Consider the following 10,684-nt stretch of genomic DNA (forward strand, 5'->3'; position numbering starts at 1 on the left):
GTAATAAATAAAATGTGCTGTACTATCTGCAATGGTTACACACATTGAGACAATTAGTTTTGGTGACTAGTTGTAAAGGTTCTGGCTCCTTGCTGAAATAACAGCTGAAATAGCTGAAATAGAGGGTCTGGGTAGAGATGAGCCTTTTCCTTCTCGAGGCTTCCTTTCACTGCCTATTGTTCAGCAATTTTTATAGACCTTGTAAAAACTGGAATTCCCTATCCTACTAATGAGACATTAATATGCAAAATGGGGTGATACAAAAAGCAATATTTTTATGAAATGAGCTATATTCCTGTAATCCTCACAACAGCAATATTCCTTGATCATATCCGCTCCATGATTTTACCTTGCCTGACATTGGATTTGTGATATGGTAAAATTAATGCATTAAGACAGTAACTTAGCAAAAACTGTCCAAGAATGTGCAAATCAACTAAAACTGAAATATTAATCTTCTTTTATGTTGTGTGTTATTTTACTATACACACAGACACACAGACACACAGACACATACACACACACACATATATGTAAACTTGTTCTGGTTATTTGTTTTCAAAATATGATTCTAGGCTTTAATGTCAGAAATAAGGGAAGAACATGAATGTTGACAAAAATATGTCCAAGTACACTCAAAAAAACTAAGAGGGGAATTAAACAAATTAAAGCTTGGTAGTGATTTATAAATTACAATGAGCAATTCAAGAAACACTGAAAACAGAAGCAGCAGTGGAATATGAAGTATTTGAACATCCTATCTTTTGTGGCTGTGCCATCAAAGTCCAATACAAACTCAGTATGCTGTACCTAGAGAATCACTTGGTGCAAAACCACCACATATTTAACAATCTAGATGTTCAGTTATGGTGAATGTCAACAAAAGCAGCCACAAGAATGACCCTCCTGACTGCACTTCAAAATCTTGCCAAGAAATGTATTCCCTATACTGTCATAAACAATCTATTAGCCTTCATTGTCTACTGATAAACATTTCCTATCCATTCTTTTGAAGCACGCAATATTGACATACGTTGAAATAACAATAGGTAGTCTAAAAGAAAATCCATTTGGGTTAACCCTTATGTTCAATATCTACTTTTCTATTAAATAAAGTGATTTTTAATTGTCATAAGAAGTCATCAAATGCTGTGAAGTGCTTTGGGTGTTTCAACTTTAGAAACACAACTGTGTGTTAGCAGCATTATAATTTTCCAGTTGTGACACAGCTTTCTTGTGTGGAGGCGATACTCTTAAATTGGCAGCATAGTCTGAAAAAAATACGCCCCAAAAAAGAATTCTGTTTCATCATGCAGCAGTCTTAAAGTGGCTTTTTGCTCTTTAGCTGAACTGGTAGAATTTGAGTCAGAGCATCCTTCCAGTTATAAGTAAACAACTGATCCATAGTCTCTAAGAGCCCCACATCTCTAAATATATTATTTATCAATCAATTTTCCTACTGTGTATTAACAGCTATATTGGCCATGTTTACCATGTCAGGAATGTTTACTGAATTAAGCATAGCTGTCATGCAGATAATAGTATTAAACCATTGGTATTAATATCGAGTCACAACAGTTCCCAACCATGCTTTTAATGCATGGTATCTTAACACAGATAAACAGAACGCATTAAAAGTTACTATAAATGTGGATTAATCATACTATGCTATATTTAACTGAAGTCTAAGTCAAATGGGTGTTTCAGAAGAAAAAAGAAAGAGGTTCCACATGCATTGATGTTTCATCTTGGATTAGTGATGCGTCAACAGTCATGGAACACTTTCTAAATAAAATTTCAAGGCTTTTTTATGTTTTATGTTGAAGGTTTTCTGAACATATATTACATCTTGTCCAGTCCATAAGAGAGACTTAACTTCTACCACATCCCTTTAACAGCTTGAAAGAGTTAAAAAGCTGGCACATACATATTAGCCATAATTATAAAGGCAATTGTGTAAGCCAGGCACTGGGGCTCAGTGTTGATACTAGACTACTGTCACCAACTCTGATAATACACAGAAATACAGGTATGTTTGTGACTATTATAATACACAGAAATGTAGGTATGTTTAGAGCAATTTCCAAAGAGGTAGGAATAATAGAGTTGAGATTCATATTTTTTCCAGACTCAGAGAAAGAAAAAATGATGAGAGAAACAAACAGAAATTCAGTTTTGTTTCTCTTCACCTGGTAAATTAGAAAGGCTTATTTCTAAAAGCATCCATTTTTCCAATACTGTATGCAATATTCATTCTAAGATACTGCATTGCTAAGACATCTCTCTGAGTCACAGAAGCTGAATTATGCAGTGTATTCCCAAATAAATACTCAGAGCTCCAGCACCTGCTGCTTGAAGTCTGTAAGGAAATGCATTTCTGAGTAAGGTAAAAATCTCTTAGGAAAACTGGCAGTATCACCCAAGAATCTTCAAGATGTAGGAAAACGTATGTCATTTTCTCACCAATAATCTGCACTTTTATCTTACATGAAACAATTTTTCACAAAAAAGTCTGCACGCCTAGTATTTGATAAAGAAGAAGAATTAGAGGTAGGTCCAATTTCCTTTTGAAAAGCAGGCTTCTTCTGCTTTTGATTGGCCTTTTCTGTACCCTCTATACAAGAAGACAGATAATAAATATAATGATTTGTATGGAAAAGAAAACTGTAAGCATAATGGCCCAAACAGTGTATTTTTTTTATAATGTTACCATAGTAAATAATAGCAGCATAGTTCATATGGTTATACTTATGGCTGTATCCATGTTTCCATTATAAATCCTGTTTTTCACAAGTTTATAATTTCATATAATTTCATAATTTTAATAAATTTTCCCTTGGATGAATTGCGACATAGAAGATTTCAACAAGGAATGCTTTTTCTTTAATTAAAAAAATAATAATTTTTTGGCTAGTCTCAAGCCATCTGTTAATCAAAAAAGAACAATTTACTTGTTTATAACAATGTTTTGCACCATCTAACAGAAAAAAAACCACAACTTCAAATGAAGTAATGAAACGAGACAATTGATTAACCTATAGCAAACTGTCATCAGTCTTGATTGTGAAACAAGTTTTTTTTTCTCATCTGCTGAATGTACTTTTTGACTACACATACTAATACCTCCTCCAAGCCCCCATTTTGCAGTTAAGCATATGCTTAAACTCCCTCTTCAATAGAAATGCTTTCCAGAGCTCAGGCCCTAGAAATATATACATATTTAATTAGATGGTAGTGCTTGAAGATAATTCAATCCTCTCCAAGCAGAATGTGGTTTTACTGACTTCTGCATGTCTAACAGCAATGTATTTTTGTGTCTGTGTATTAATGATCAAATATTGCTTTCTTCCCTCCACACTAGTCCTGCACCTTGCTGGGCATTTCATTTGTTTTCATTTGACTGGTCTGTGTCATAGCTCTGGAATTACTTAAATGCAGAGATGTGTGTTAATAGGGAATATTATTCATTAAACATAATGGCAAGGGATCTATTTTACTACATATTAATATAGTATAGTGTTTCACAGTACTACACTGATCTATTTTACTTTACATGGTTAGTTATTAGTGACACAATTTATTAGTGACAGAATTTAACACTCTAAACATAAAAATAATATTTAATCATTGAATAACAATACATAAATATCAGAGATGCAAGGAGCTGCAACATTTTAAGCAGCCATGTTTAGGAAATTTGGAAAAGATGTCTGGAAAAGATCTCCTGTAAACAAGTCAAAAACCAAATCTGGGCAAGCACCAAAATGTCTAAGACCCCCCAGCAAGAGCCACCCATTATTACTCTGCAACAACCTTTCTAATTTCTATTTTTTAGAAAGGGAAATAGCTTCTGTGCTACCCAAAGACTCTCTGCAGCTGCTGAGACCATCACAGTCTTCTGCAAAGCAGGGGTGGGATAATCCTGGTGAGGGGAGGTGGGATGACTCTGCTGTTGTCTGCAGGGGAAGCAGCACTGTGCTAAGACTTCTCAAGCGCTCCATGGATTATGAGGACTCTCTCTGTGAATTCACTTTACATTCAGGGTGCTGGATGAATTCTGGTCTAAAAATAGGATTCAGCTTTTATTCTTTCATTCTGCACACCAGATTCATTCTTGGCCTTTATCCTGCACAACAGCATCTGCACTTACTCATATTCAGTGGAGCTGCTGCCTTCCCACCACTCAAGGACGCTCCATGCCAAAAAAAGATGGTTTATGCCAACTGCTGGTGTCTGTAGCTGGGGATTCAGGGTGAGTGGAAGGGACAATGCAAAGCTATGGGGGAGCAATATGGGGGCATCACTAGGCCATGGGATTCCCCTCACATAGCCACATTCCTCATCTCATCCTCTTCCTCCCTGCTTGCTCTTATGTGTGGTCCCACGTACTGGGAATCTAGTAACTAAACAGAGCACTGTGCTAGAGATGTTACAGCTAAAAGGAGAGCACTAATAAAACATAGGAGCTTCCATATTACCACTTGCCTGCATGATAAACAGCTCTACAAATGTTAATTTCTGCAATGTTACTAGAAGTACAAACAGTACATATTGCTTCAATGCTGCTGCACACAGCTTGTGCATTTAGGGGGGAATGTGTTTAGTTTTTCTATTTATTTACTAGGGACACAAATTTTAACAACATGAAATATTTTGCTTGTATGATATGAACACCACTAGTTTAACATAAACTATGGAAGGAATCCAGGCTGTGTTGACATATTTTATGAATGTTATGGGATGCCAGATTGGAGGTGTACATCTGTGTGGGTTGGCCAGTCATCCCACTGCCGTCTGTGTATCTGTATGCTTAAATGAATTAGCTATAATAAAAACACTGCATAAACAAGTTTAATGCTGTACACTTTCCTTTAGCTGATCTAAATGTATCTGAATTGCAGCAAAGCAAGCTAACAATGATATTCAATTACTCTTTCACTACTTTCACATAAAAAGTTGGAAGGATGTGCACTTTAAACTGTTTCATCTCCAACACTGATGGAGTCCCTTTGACTCCATCTCCCTCCATGTCATTGGCAGCAAACTTCTTGCAGCCCCTCATGGCGGGAAGTACCACTGCATAATCCTGCAGTCAAAATCATTACCCAGTGACTGCCATCCACAAGGTCATTCAAGGTCACTGAAATCCCTTCCAACCCGCTCAGCCTGGAGCAATGACTGCCAGAAAGCAGCACCAGATTGCCCTGCTACCAGTGCCAGGATACCAATATAGAAGTCAGGAGCTGTGAGATACCTCAGGGATTCCTCGTACCTGAGGCCATCGTGCTGGCTGTAAAGTCAGACATGGGAATTGTAAAGAAATCACAAAGAAATCTTTTTTCTCCTGTGTATCTTAAAATGCTATAACAACTCTTTGTTGCTACTTTATTTTTGCACAGCACATAGCAACAAAGGCTTTGGGTTCAATTATTGTAACATTTACATTTGCCAGAGGATAAACATAGGAACCTTAGTGCTCCACACACTCGGTTAGAAGTGGGATACTCAGCACTGAGACAAATCACAGGGGAACAGGAAAATCAAGCAGTTTCTATCTTACTGTATGAATAAACATTTAATATCTTGACTTTATGCATCTTGTTCTGAATATACTGGTCAAATGGAATAAAAATGGATTAGAAGAATAGTTTCTGTGTTTACTTAGAGAATTTGATCTTTGAGACAAATCAGAAACAATAAAACATTTTGAACTTTTTTTTCAGCTAACAGTTTGCAGGCTAATTTTGAATTTGAATTCGTTCCAAGCATGATAGCTTAGATTTGCCCCAGATGGACTTTCAGTTCTGTTCAAATCGCTTGACAGCACCATAACAGCCATTTGTAACTAAGTCTGCAGAAATGGGCTGGCACTTGCAGCCTACTAGTGTTGCTGATCTTTTTGTATGGGAAAAGCACCCATAAATCACAGTGCACTAAAAAGGCATACGCATCTCAAGCAAACATCATGGAGAATCCATTGTCCTGTAGATAAGTATACAAATAAGTGCAAAGCATCACTTAAATTTTATATAAGGCACATATTTTTTGGAAGGCAACCAATGCAGTTTCACATGCTGTACTTTTTCTAATCTGACTGACTCACAGCCTTGTGATAGTGAGATAAGCTAGGTAGGCAAATTTTTACAGAGTTGCAATTACTGAAATTGTCATTACGCTGCTCACTGTAAAATAAATATAGATAGAAGTGAAATTATGCACAGGCTAGAAGTAGAAAGTGTTTTGCTTCTGTTTGCTAAATTAATCTCTTCCTAAATGGCTGCAGGCCAGGTAGGTTAGCATTTGTGGTTTCAAAGGTTTTCAGCGCTTGCAATGAGCCATGAAATTACTGCATGCTGCTGAAAATGGCAGCTGATGAAAGGAAAAGAGCGAATCCCAAAGGCAGAAAGACAGGAGGAAGCAAAATTACAGGCAGAAAGTCTGATTTTTGATGTTGCTCATTGTGAAATGTACACCCAAACTTTTAATAAAACATAAAACATTAATAAACCTGCTAACAATTCCTTACAATTTCTTTTGAAGTCTCAGTATAATTTCTGAATACTTATTAAAACAGGCAATGATTCAATGGTGGCTGAGCAGTTTCTGTCTGCTGGATATGGTATATTGGTATACTAGTGACTTTTGAAATTAGATTTTTATTGATGTTTTTTAATTGAATTATCCAAAGGATTGATGTTTTCTGTTAATAATGTGACCCTAAACTCTAGAATTGTTGATCAAGTTTAACTAATATTAAATTAGATATTCAATGGCAAAACACATTGTATGATCAATGCTGCTTCACCATTCCAAATCCTCTCAACTTGGTGGGGAAAATAAATGTGGCTTCAGCTAATCATATTGCTGACAGCTAGTTTATAATATCACATGCATATGCCACAAGAATGACAGTGTTACTTCTGGGGACAGACAAAACAAAGATTTTTAAGCACTAAGAAATAGAGGATACTAGAAGAGGAATCATGCACAGCAATAGCTGGGATACTTTAATTTAGTACCATTTGAGTTTAAAAGAAACATGCAAAAGACAAGCCCTTTGGGTCAGTATCATGTGATCAATTCTTTGGCTGCATTATCTACTACTTCCGAAGATTCACAATGTGGTAGGATCATTTGTAAGTTCTTTGTAATCATTAAAACAGTTTTTGATAGAAGAAGCTTGTTGACAAAAAAAACCTAAAAAACACAACAACAATTTTTAAGGACATAACATTAAGAAATTGTGTTTCTACTTAAAAAATACTGAACATATTAATGAATTATCCTAAAATATGGTTATATTTTCAAGGGCTCTGTGCAAGCAGATAACTTGCTTACTGTGATCAACCCTAATGTACTTTGGGGTACTTCCTTGCAGAATTAAGTCTGCATCCAGTATCTCTGAAGACTGAAAAAGCTTATACCTTTCTGGTATGATTGGTTGTGTAAAGCAGTGTCTTTTTGTGGACCCTGTAAATAGATAGATTTGAATCAGGCATAACAAGATGGCAAGAAGTGATTCACTACTGTGTCTACAAGGCATAGAAATTAAGGTCACATCCCAAAATTTCATTGATAGAGAGGAGTGGCTTTAAAGATTTCTTTACCTTAATGCAGTACCTCTGACCTGAATTGTCTCCAAAATTTTTTATGTGTTCTGTAAGACACTGAAATTGTCTGCAGGTAAAGATGACCACTGGGAATGCAGTATAGGATGTGGGGTGGGGAGAAGATATTTTGGCAAAGGGACCTGGTCAAAGGCCCTTCTGGAGCATCACAGGCTTCTCAGGATCTGTTGACTTTTAATGTATCGTCCACCTAAGGAAGAAACACACAGAAAATTACATCCAGGCAATCACACTGTAATTTGAATGGAGACTTAGAAAAATCATAGCCTGCCTGAACTGTATTTTCACTGTATCCCACACAGCAAGCTGCTGTGGCCAAACGCCTTCCAAACAGAAGAATACAGAGGGCAGGTAAAACTGCAGGGGGAATGTCACTGGTAAGAAGAAAGCAACTGCTAAATTGGAATCACAAGCATGTACATGCACACAAATTGGGATTTTGTGTGCATAAGTTCAGTATGTGCTAATGCATGTGCAAAATGTCACGCCCTTATCTATTCAGTTGCTCATTCATACCACACTAATCACTGTCTCAGCACCTAATTTTGAAGACTATAAATATTTTATTATCCACACAAAAATCAGAGGTGGAAACTGAGCTCAAGCTGTGCCCTGAGGAAAATAAAGCAAATTGTGCCACATAATAAAAGATAGATATACAAAATCATTGCATGGACATAATTCATATTCATATTGAGGAGTCCTATATTAGATCTAGAGTAATCACATTATTCATTATATACTGTATGCTATAGAAATAACAAGTGTGTACTACATACATATATTGTAGCATAAGAAGCATTTTTAATTATGTTTTTATTAAAACTTGAAACATAGAACATGCTTACCTCTCAGTGTGATAGGAAGAATTTACTGCTGCACTACAGGAAAAGATAGCACAGCTCATGTCCAACATTTAAAACCAAATTGTGTATACTCAATCTATGTTCTTCCTTACCAGACTGAAGGAATCTTATAATCCTGTAACAGAAGACAAACAATGTCAGCATATACCAAGTCCCACATGCACAAAGAATAGCACTGAGCTCAGTGAAAAAAACAGTAATTTTGAAGCTGTCTTAAAGACCCAGGGATATTTCTGATATTTTAATAGTCAAACCAAGAAAGAAAGAAAGAAAGAAAGAAACAAACAAACAAACAAACAAACAAACAAACAATCTCAGGAATGAAAGTCTATTTAAAAATACATGAGAAAAAAATAATTGAGAATAAAAGAGTACTTATGAGTTTGGGACAAAATTCTGCTGAAGTGCCATTTAAAAAATAAAAAATACTGTTAGAAATTAAAATAAAGACATCTACATCTGAGGCAAACAAAATGCTTGCATTGTCACTCTTTCTTCCTAGTCGTGTAGAAGAGAATTTTTGGGTGGATGCTCCATTAGGAAACAATGCTATGTGTGATAAGTAAAGATATAGAGGTATGCATTATTTGATGGATTATTCTGTAATGAATGCATGGGGAATACCTAAGTGAATGTGGGCACAGAAATAAATTAATTCCATATGCAGAGCACTGCACAAAGTGGAAATGTAATACAGGCAGGACATGTAGAGGAAGTTACAATTTACGTGCAGTTTCTGTAAGGAGGAAAAGGGGCAGAAGGAAAGAAGGCACCTAAATCACTCATCAGGCCATGCACTTTCTCCCTGAATCAAGAGAAAATAGTTCTAGTTCCCAAAATTGCCACTCTTTGTACTGAGAATTAGGTGAAGTTGGTTAGTTCATCACTTAAAATTGTGTGTGAGTGTATGTTGCATGGGTGAACTGGACAGTAGAGCTTGCCCACAAGTTTTTCTACTCAAGATTTAAGTCTGATGCTATACATTCTTTACTACCACCAAATAAAGAATTAAATATAATTATTACACCATGGACATAACACATCCTGCAAAAGTAAATAGCTCTATACTGCTGTGAATCAGAGCATTCTGCAATTCTGCCAAAATGATAGCAACCATTTTCCAACTAGATTGCCACTTTTCTTTGTGGTTCTGTGGGCTCACACAATCCCTCAGCAGGATTAATTTTGAAGATGGAGAGGTTTGACTAAGTGATTAGATTAAAAGTGATTAAAATCAAAGCTATTTCTTCTGTAGCAGGTGGAGTTTCATAGCAAATGGCTTCATAGAAACATGGGTTTATTTCATTTCATTTGACCTCCTCTCTCTCATGCACTGGATTAGAAATAAAAAAGAATCTCAAAACAAATCTCCAAAGAACTGCCATGACCTGTACAGTTTCATCTTGCAGTATGCCCAAGGAAGCTCAAAGATCTCCATTTTGCCCTACTGTAGTTATCTTTGAAAAATGAATATTTCCTGTGGGAAGCAGATTTTGTTTATTCCCTGTAGGATACAACCTTTCTTTCTTCATCACTCTTGATCTTTCTTCACCTATTGTTACTAAAACAATTCAATTTGTTTAGTTGCAGATATTTTGCAACAGAAATTGCGATTAAATGTAGAAACCTTAGGTGATATGATACAGCTTTCCCCCATATGAATAAAAAAAGTTCAGAAGATTTTGGCATTGCTGAATTTGAAGCTGAACCATTGTTTTACTCTTGCACAAGATTGATAATATGTGCCCAGATGACATCTTTATCTATCTATGTAAGTGAACATTCTTAAGACTAAGGTATTATAGGCGTGGTGCAGCTATTACTGAAACACTGAGCCTCCAGAAGTGGCAAGGACTTTGGTGAAGGGCCACAGGAATGGCTGATAATGTAGATCTCGCCTGGTAGAGAGATACAAAGCTTTATTTCTTCAGTTCATCAAAGAGAAGGTGAAATAACTTGATTAGAGCCTGAAACTAAGTGCTGAGGCAGAAGGTCTCTGCTAGCAGAGGGCTCTTTCTACCTTCAAAACAGAACAAGATTCAATATATGGCATGTAAAGCCAGAAAAACTTAAAGTAGAAATGGCATAGTGTTCTAAACACTGGAAATAATTAACTACAAGAAGTTTTTACCTAAGGAGGTGATAGACATCATTTGGAATGCTACAATTTATATATTTCTAAAGGCTACA

This window comes from Molothrus aeneus, chromosome 1, assembly GCF_037042795.1.
Source record: "Molothrus aeneus isolate 106 chromosome 1, BPBGC_Maene_1.0, whole genome shotgun sequence".
Classification (NCBI taxonomy): domain Eukaryota; kingdom Metazoa; phylum Chordata; class Aves; order Passeriformes; family Icteridae; genus Molothrus; species Molothrus aeneus.